Genomic DNA, 9,161 nt, shown 5'->3' with positions numbered 1-9,161 from the left:
TCTACATTATATATCAATATATATCAATACAGTCTGCAAGGGATACAGTCCGTAAGCACACATGATTGTGCGTGCTGCTGGTCCACTAATAGTACTAACCTTTAACAGTTAATTTTACTCATTTTCATTAATTACTAGTTTCTATGTAACTGTTTTTATATTGTTTTACTTTGTTTTTTATTCAAGAAAATGTTTTTAATTTATTCATCGTATTTTATTTTATTAATTAAAAAAAAAAAGTACCTTATCTTCACCATACCTGGTTGTCCAAATTAGGCATAATAATGTGTTAATTCCACGACTGTATATATCGGTTGATATCAGTATCGGTTGATATCGGTATCGGTAATTAAAGAGTTGGACAATATCGGAATATCGGATATCGGCAAAAAGCCATTATCGGACATCCCTAATTGCAACTTGTATTAGTAGATTGCACAGTTCAGTACATATTCCGTACAATTGACCACTAAATGGTAACACCCGAATAAGTTTTTCAACTTGTTTAAGTCGGGCTCCACGTAAATCAATTCATGGTACAAATATATACCATCAGCATAATACAGTCATCACACAAGTTAATCATCAGAGTATATACATTGAATTATTTACATTATTTACAATCCGGGGGGTGGGATGAGGAGGGCATACTTGCCAACCCTCCCGAATTCAGCGCCTCTCCCGAAAACCTCCCGGGACAAATTTTCTCCCGAAAATGTCCCGAAATTCAGGCGGAGCTGGAGGCCACGCCCCCTCCAGCTCCATGCGGACCTGAGTGACGTGTCGACAGCCTGTTTTCACGTCCGCTTTCCCACAATATAAACATCGTGCCTGCCCAATCACGTTATAACTGTAGAATGATGGAGGGCGAGTTCTTGGTTTCTTATGTGGGTTTATTGTTAGGCAGTTTCATTAACGTCCTCCCAGCGCGGCAACAACACACAACAACAGCAGTCACGATTTCGTCTACCGTAAAGCAGTTTGTCTGCCGTAAACAGCAATGTTGTGACACTCTTAAACAGGACAATACACTGTGCCATCTACTGTGCATGCATATGTGACAATAACATCTAGGGCTTTTAGAGAGTGCAGTGCACAACTGTGCACAGAACAAGGAGACGAAGCAGAATGCATCATCAGAGAGGGTGTTCAGCATGGTTAGAAAAATAGTGACAGAGAATAGAACAAGGATGGACAATTCAACCCTTAACTCAACAATGAGTAGATGAGTGTTGTGTGTGTGTATGTGTGTAAATAAATGAACACTGAAATTCAAGTATTTCTCTTATTTATATATACAGGTAAAAGCCAGTAAATTAGAATATTTTGAAAAACTTGATTTATTTCAGTAATTGCATTCAAAAGGTGTAACTTGTACATTATATTTATTCATTGCACACAGACTGATGCATTCAAATGTTTATTTCATTTAATTTTGATGATTTGAAGTGGCAACAAATGAAAATCCAAAATTCCGTGTGTCACAAAATTAGAATATTACTTAAGGCTAATACAAAAAAGGGATTTTTAGAAATGTTGGCCAACTGAAAAGTATGAAAATGAAAAATATGAGCATGTACAATACTCAATACTTGGTTGGAGCTCCTTTTGCCTCAATTACTGCGTTAATGCGGCGTGGCATGGAGTCGATGAGTTTCTGGCACTGCTCAGGTGTTATGAGAGCCCAGGTTGCTCTGATAGTGGCCTTCAACTCTTCTGCGTTTTTGGGTCTGGCATTCTGCATCTTCCTTTTCACAATACCCCACAGATTTTCTATGGGGCTAAGGTCAGGGTAGTTGGCGGGCCAATTTAGAACAGAAATACCATGGTCCGTAAACCAGGCACGGGTAGATTTTGCACTGTGTGCAGGCGCCAAGTCCTGTTGGAACTTGAAATCTCCATCTCCATAGAGCAGGTCAGCAGCAGGAAGCATGAAGTGCTCTAAAACTTGCTGGTAGACGGCTGCGTTGACCCTGGATCTCAGGAAACAGAGTGGACCGACACCAGCAGATGACATGGCACCCCAAACCATCACCCAACCATGCAAATTTTGCATTTCCTTTGGAAATCGAGGTCCCAGAGTCTGGAGGAAGACAGGAGAGGCACAGGATCCACGTTGCCTGAAGTCTAGTGTAAAGTTTCCACCATCAGTGATGGTTTGGGGTGCCATGTCATCTGCTGGTGTTGGTCCACTCTGTTTCCTGAGATCCAGGGTCAACGCAGCCGTTTACCAGCAAGTTTTAGAGCACTTCATGCTATATATATATATATATATATATATATATGTCTTAATAAGGTTATCCAAAAAATAGTGCTCGATACCGTAGTAGAGCACAATATATGTATGTGTGGGAAGAAAAATCACAAGACTACTTCATCTCTACAGGCCTGTTTCATGAGGGGTTCCCTCAATCATCAGGAGATGATTGAGGGAACCCCTCATGAAACAGGCCTGTAGAGATGAAGTAGTTTTGTGATTTTTCTTCCCACACATACATATATATATATATATATATATATATATATATATATATATATATATATATATATATATATATATATATATATATACCGTATATATTTATACATATACATAATACAATAAATAAATAAATATATATATATGTATATATATATATATATATACATATATATATATATATACATATATATATATATATATATATATATAGCTAGAATTCACTGAAAGTCAAGTATTTCTTATATATATATATATATATATATATATATATATATATATATATATATATATATATATATATATATATGAAATACTTGACTTGGTGAATTCTAGCTGTAAATATACTCCTCCCCTCTTAACCACGCCCCCGCCCCAACCACGCCCCCCCGACCACGCCCCCACCCCCACCTCCCGAAATCGGAGGGCTCAAGGTTGGCAAGTATGGAGGAGGGTTTGGTTGATATCAACACTTCAGTCATCAACAATTGCATCATCAGAGAAATGGGCATTGAAACAGTGTAGGTCTGACTTGGTAGGATATGTACAGCGAGCAGAGAACATAGTGAGTTCAGATAGCATAAGAACAAGTATATACATTTGATTATTTACATTTGATTATTTACATTTGGTTATTTACAATCCGGGGAGGTGGGATGTGGTGGGGGGAGGGTGTTAGTCAAGGGTTGAAGTTGCCTGCAGGTGTTGTTTTAGTGCGGTTTTGAAGGAGGATAGAGATGCAGTTTCTTTTACACCTGTTGGGAGTGCATTCCATATTGATGTGGCATAGAAGGAGAATGAGTTTAGACCTTTGTTAGATCGGAATCTGGTTTTAACGTGGTGCGTAGCGCATACTAATGGTGGTGGGGTATAAGGAAATACATTCAGTTATTATATGTAAATAAGTAAGATACACTTATATTTTTTTTCTGCATGCTATGATGCTGTATTGGTGACACAACTGAAAATACCTCAACTATGCAGGTATAGGACAACCAGTAACAAATACAACAAGGTGCATATCGTTCAGCAATAAATGCATTGATTTACTTTAACAATTCAAAGTTTACTCAAGGTAAAATTCGACCATAAAAGGATTGCATTGTATTGCTTTTAACAATAACGAATAGTAAATAATTTTACTCATTTACTATTATGAAGCTCTATTTTCAATATAATGGCAGTCTACATACAATATATTGCCAAAAGTATTTGGCCACCCATCCAAATTATCAGAATCAGGTGTCCTAATCACTTGGCCCGGCCACAGGTGTATAAAATCAAGCACTTAGGCATGGAGAACAAACATTTTCTACAAAACTTTCTACAAACATTTGTGAAAGAATGGGCTGCTCTCAGGAGCTCAGTGATTTGCAGCGTGGAACTGTCATAGGATGCCACCTGTGCAACAAATCCAGTCATGAAATTTCCTCGCTCCTAAATATTCCAAAGTCAACTGTCGGCTTTATTATAAGAAAATGGAAGAGTTTGGGAACAACAGCAACTCAGCCACGAAGTGGTAGGTCACGTAAACTGACAGAGAGGGGTCAGCGGATGCTGAAGCGCATAGTGCAAAGACTTTCTGCACAGTCAGTTGTTACAGAGCTTCAAACTTCATGTGACCTTCCAATTAGCCCACGTGCAGTACGCAGAGAGTGTCATGGAATGGGTTTCCATCTAAGCCTGCATCTAAGCCATACATCACCAAGTCCAATGCAAAGCGTGGGATGCAGTGGTGTAAAGCACGTCGACACTGGACTCTAGAGCAGTGGAGACGCCTTCTCTGGACTGATGATTCACGCTTTTCCATCTGGCAATCTGATGGACGAGTCTGGGTTTGGAGGTTGCCAAGAGAACGGTACATTTCGGACTGCATTGTGCCGAGTGTGAAATTTTGTTGAGGAGGAATTATGATGTGGGGTTGTTTATCAGGAGTTGGGCTTGGCCCCTTAGTTCTAGTGAAATTAACTTTGAATGTTCCAGGATACCAAAACATTTTGGACAATTCCATGCTCCCAACCTTGTGGGAACAGTTTGGAGCGGGCCCCTGCCTCTTCCAACATGACTGTGCACCAGTGCACAGAGCAAGGTCCATAAAGACATGGATGACAGAGTCTGGTGTGGATGAACTTGACTGGCCTGCACAGAGTCCTGACCTGAACCCGATAGAACACCTTTGGGATGAATTAGAACGGAGACTGAGAGCCAGGCCTTCTCGACCAACATCAGTGTGTGACCTCACCAATGCGCTTTTGGAAGAATGGTCGAAAATTCCTATAAACACACTCCGCAACCTTGTGGACAGCCTTTCCAGAAGAGTTGAAGCTGTAGGAGCTGCAAAAGGTGGACCTGCATCATATTGAACCCTATGGGTTAGGAATGGGATGACACTTCAAGTTAATATGTGAGTCAAGGCAAGTGACCAAATACTTTTGGCAATATAGTGTACATGCTCACTATGACTATCACAAGTGTCAAACTGAAGGCCCGGGGGTCAGTTCTGGCCCGCCAAATCATTTTATGTGGCCCGCGAAAGCCTGGAAAAATGGGTTTCAATAAAATACTTATTTTATTTTTATTTTATTTTTTACTAAATGCATTCGTTCTTTCAATTTTGACAGAAAAAAAATGCATATTTTAAACTTTAATATTATCTGATCATGCCAATTATATTATTATATACTGCATTGTAAAACTATTTTGTGAAATAAAAACAAATAGCTAAATTATCTGCTTGTCATCTTTATTTATGATTTTAAAGCAAGTTATAAATAAAGAAAATCTAATAATCGAAATGCATGTGCATTTCGATTAATCATGATTAATCACAGGTTATTACCCGCATGCATAATGTTAATACGTTTGAAAAAAAAAAGCGGCCCTCTGAAAGCAGCCATTCCTGCGATGTGGCCCTGAATGAAAATTAGTTTGGACACCCCTGCCATAAATGATGTTGTAATTCGTAATATGTGGACAGTAAACACTGTCCACATATTATCAATGTACGATAGTATGAACAATGTGAACATGTTACCCTGTAAAAACTTGTGGACCAGTCTAGTTGGTATCCATCCATCCATCAATTTTCTACCTCTTGTCCCTTAAAAAAAATATTCCCCTGTTAAAAAAAGGGAATCATGTGGTTTGGAGGAGTGTGACATCTAATGGGCGACTAAAGTGCTTTTTAAAAATAGGTTTTGGATTTAAATAATTTTGTCTTGAGGCGCAGCTGGGATAGGCTCCAGCACCCCCCGCAACCCCGAGAGGGACAAACGGTAGAAAATGGATGGATGGAAACCAACACAATTTCACATTCAAGTGTCATCTGGGCAGCAGAAAACACAGTATTTAACCAACAAAAAAGTTTTAAGTACAGTACAGGCCAAAAGTTTGGACACCTTATTCAATGCGTTTTCTTTATTTTCATGACTGAAGGCATCAAAACTATGAATGAACACGTGTACTTGACACAAAAAGGTGAAATAACTGAAAACATGTTCTATATTCTAGTTTCTTCAAAATAGCCACCCTTTGCTCTGATTACTGCTTTGCACACTCTTGGCATTCTCTCGATGAGCTTCATGCACACCTGTGAAGTGAAAACCGTTTCAGGTGACTACCTCTTGAAGCTCATGGAGAGAATGCCAAGAGTGTGCAAAAAAGTAATCAGAGCAAAGGGTGGCTATTTTGAAGAAACTTGAATACAAAACATGTTTTCAGTTATTTCACCTTTTTTTGTTAAGTACACTTGTGTTCATTCATAGTTTTGATGCCTTCAGTGACAATCTACAATGTAAATAGTCATGAAAATAAAGAAAATGCATTGAATGGGAACGTGTGTCCAAACTTTTGGCATGTACTGTATATATAGTTAAACAGTTAAACAAAAAAAAAAAGCAACACGATGACTATATGTCAAGTACTTGCTGGTAAATAACACATACAGTACGTATGCTACACATACTCTACAAACTATTGGGAGTTGTAGTGTGACTAAATGGCCACAAGATGGCAGCAGACAAACATCTACTTATTACAGTACAGCATGACGACATATGCTCTGAATAACAAATATTTGGCAAAAAATTTGACTGAACATACCATATTAAATGTTTGCTTATTAAAGCGGGATAAGAGATGACAAAGGATGTACATTTTAACACAAAGAAGCAGCTCAGTTCCTGACATGACCAGGTGATGACGCAATTCAACACTGTGCCTGATGCCGCTCCCAGGTTTACACTTTGTGTGACCGTGGAGATTCTTATCAGTCTGTTGAAATGTGGACTTAGAGACGCAGAGTGGGACTTCTTCAAAACAAATAGTGGTTGAGGGTTCAATATATTTGCTTTTGTGCTGCAACTATTGCACTTGTATTCATTCCTAATGGTAACAACTACATCAATACTGACATGAATGCACATACTAGTGCAATTATATGTCAACGACCGAGTAAAAACGTGAACATTTCTCCTAACTTATCTTCAGTGGCTAAACTGGCTGTAATACAATGAGCGTGTATCGGACGCTTTGGTCTCCTTGGACGCGTCCTCGCTCGTCCATGCGGACTGGACACTGGCCGAGAGTTGGTGGGCGGCCGAGGGTGGAGTCGGCTCCCTTGGTTGCTTTGTTGGGTCTGCTCCTGTCTCTGGCATGCTCCCCCCACCCCAGCAGACGATGGTGTGGAACGCCCCAGAGGCCACCACAGTGTGCGTAGGTGTTGAAATTATGTTTTTGTTTGGTTGCTAGTCAATGCATGCTGCAATCGTGATTATAATTTTTTGGTTGTTGTTTGACTTTTGTGGCTGTGTGTAGAAGTGGCTCTGCTCTTTTAATGTCTTTAATGTCCTTTGTGTTCTTTGATGTTTCCCTCTTACACGCATGTTTATGTGTGCTATGGATATGAGTGTTTTTTTCCCCTTGGCCCAGGCTTAGACTGAATTTTTTTTTTTTCTCACCCCCCAGCGTTTACCTGTTTCTCACCTTGTTTGTAAGGGGCTTCGGAAGTTGTCAGACCCGTCAGCGATCCTGTTCTGTCTCCCTGTAATGTTTGTCTGATCTTGAAAGGGATTGTCTGATCTTTATTTCCCCTCAGGGATTAGTAAAGTATTTCTGATTCTGATTCTGAATATGCATGCCAGGCCACTAGATGGCAATGGCACTTTGTAAAGTAACATAGGAACTGTGTCTCTCCTTGGCTTTCATCCATGAACCTATTTTGAATACCCTTTGATGGCGTAGACGTATTGGATCACGTTCTATCCCTGTCATGATGAAGCTGTGACTCCATACCTCAACAAGTTGGCTCCTAGCAACGCCGGTCAAAACAGAAACCACAAAAAATTAAAAAAAGAAGAACATTCTGATGGCTAGATCAGCCACTTACTATGAGGTAACAGATAGTTTAGGACACACGTGTCAGACTCAAGGCCCGGGGGCCAGATCTGGCCCGCCACATCATTTTGAATGGCACCGTGAAAGCTTGGAAATAATATGCATCAATGAAGTACTTTTATTTTTATTTATTTTTCTATTTTGACAGGAAAAAAAACATGTACTACATGCAGTTATATATCTTTTCAACTTTATCCATCCAATAATGCAACAGATATTATATTATCATACATTCGAAACATCTTTGGGGTTAAAACATACCGGTACATAAATATCTACTTAGCCTTATGATTTCAAAGCAAGTTATCCATTGAATTGTACACTGCAAACATGACGATATATATTTTTTTTTTAAACAGCTCAGTCTTCAGAATCCTACTGTAAGAAAAAAACCGGTGGTACCATTTTTACATTTACAGTAATACACTGTGAAACCAGCAATCATATTTTTCATGCAAAAAAACGACAAAACCTGGCAGCTCCATCACCAGAATTTTACAGTAAAATAGAGTTTGACCATTTTACTGTACATTTTACGGTAAAATTCTGCCATTTTTTGGGCCGCAAAATCTACAGATTTTTTTTCTTACAGTGTATGTCGGGGGTCAGAAACCCGCGGCTCTAGAGCCGCTTTAGCGCCGCCCTAGTGGCTCCCTGGACCTCCTCTTCTCTTCAGTTTATTTCGAACATGAACACACTTACATCATAATACATCACACAATTTCATATCATTTCATTTTACATCATGCCCGAAAAGGAGTAGGAAGAAGCAAAGCTTATTTAATCCTACCCCTTTCCCACTTCAAAGCGTTTACAAATATATAGAATCATTTACTGACCTTTTTATATAATAAAATAACATCCATGAATTAGTATACAACAGTTTTGTAATATGTAATTAATTAATTAATTCAGTCATTATTAACATACTGAGATGAAGAATATCTTATTTTCAATAAGGTTGAAAGTATTTCTCATAATTCTTCTTTGTACTCTGTAAGCACTATTATTTTGAACAACCTCTTAAACTGGATCATATCAGTACAATTTTTAACTTCTTTACTTAATCCATTCCTCTTTCAGAGATGTGTGAAAATGGAAAAAGATGAAGAAAAAATTTGTTTTTTGTTCTAGTATGGTTTCTGTAGGAGAACAAACATGACACAAACCTTCCTAATTGTTAGAAATCCCACTGTTTATATCAAACATGCTTCACTGATATTTGGCAAGTACCATTTTGTCCTACTAATTACTCATTGTAGTTTGTTTACATGTACAACTTTCTCCG

The sequence above is a fragment of the Nerophis lumbriciformis genome, linkage group LG32 (assembly GCF_033978685.3).
Source record: "Nerophis lumbriciformis linkage group LG32, RoL_Nlum_v2.1, whole genome shotgun sequence".
Classification (NCBI taxonomy): Eukaryota; Metazoa; Chordata; class Actinopteri; order Syngnathiformes; family Syngnathidae; genus Nerophis; species Nerophis lumbriciformis.
The sequence above is the reverse complement of the archived record's forward strand: the minus strand, read 5'-3'. Positions refer to the sequence as shown.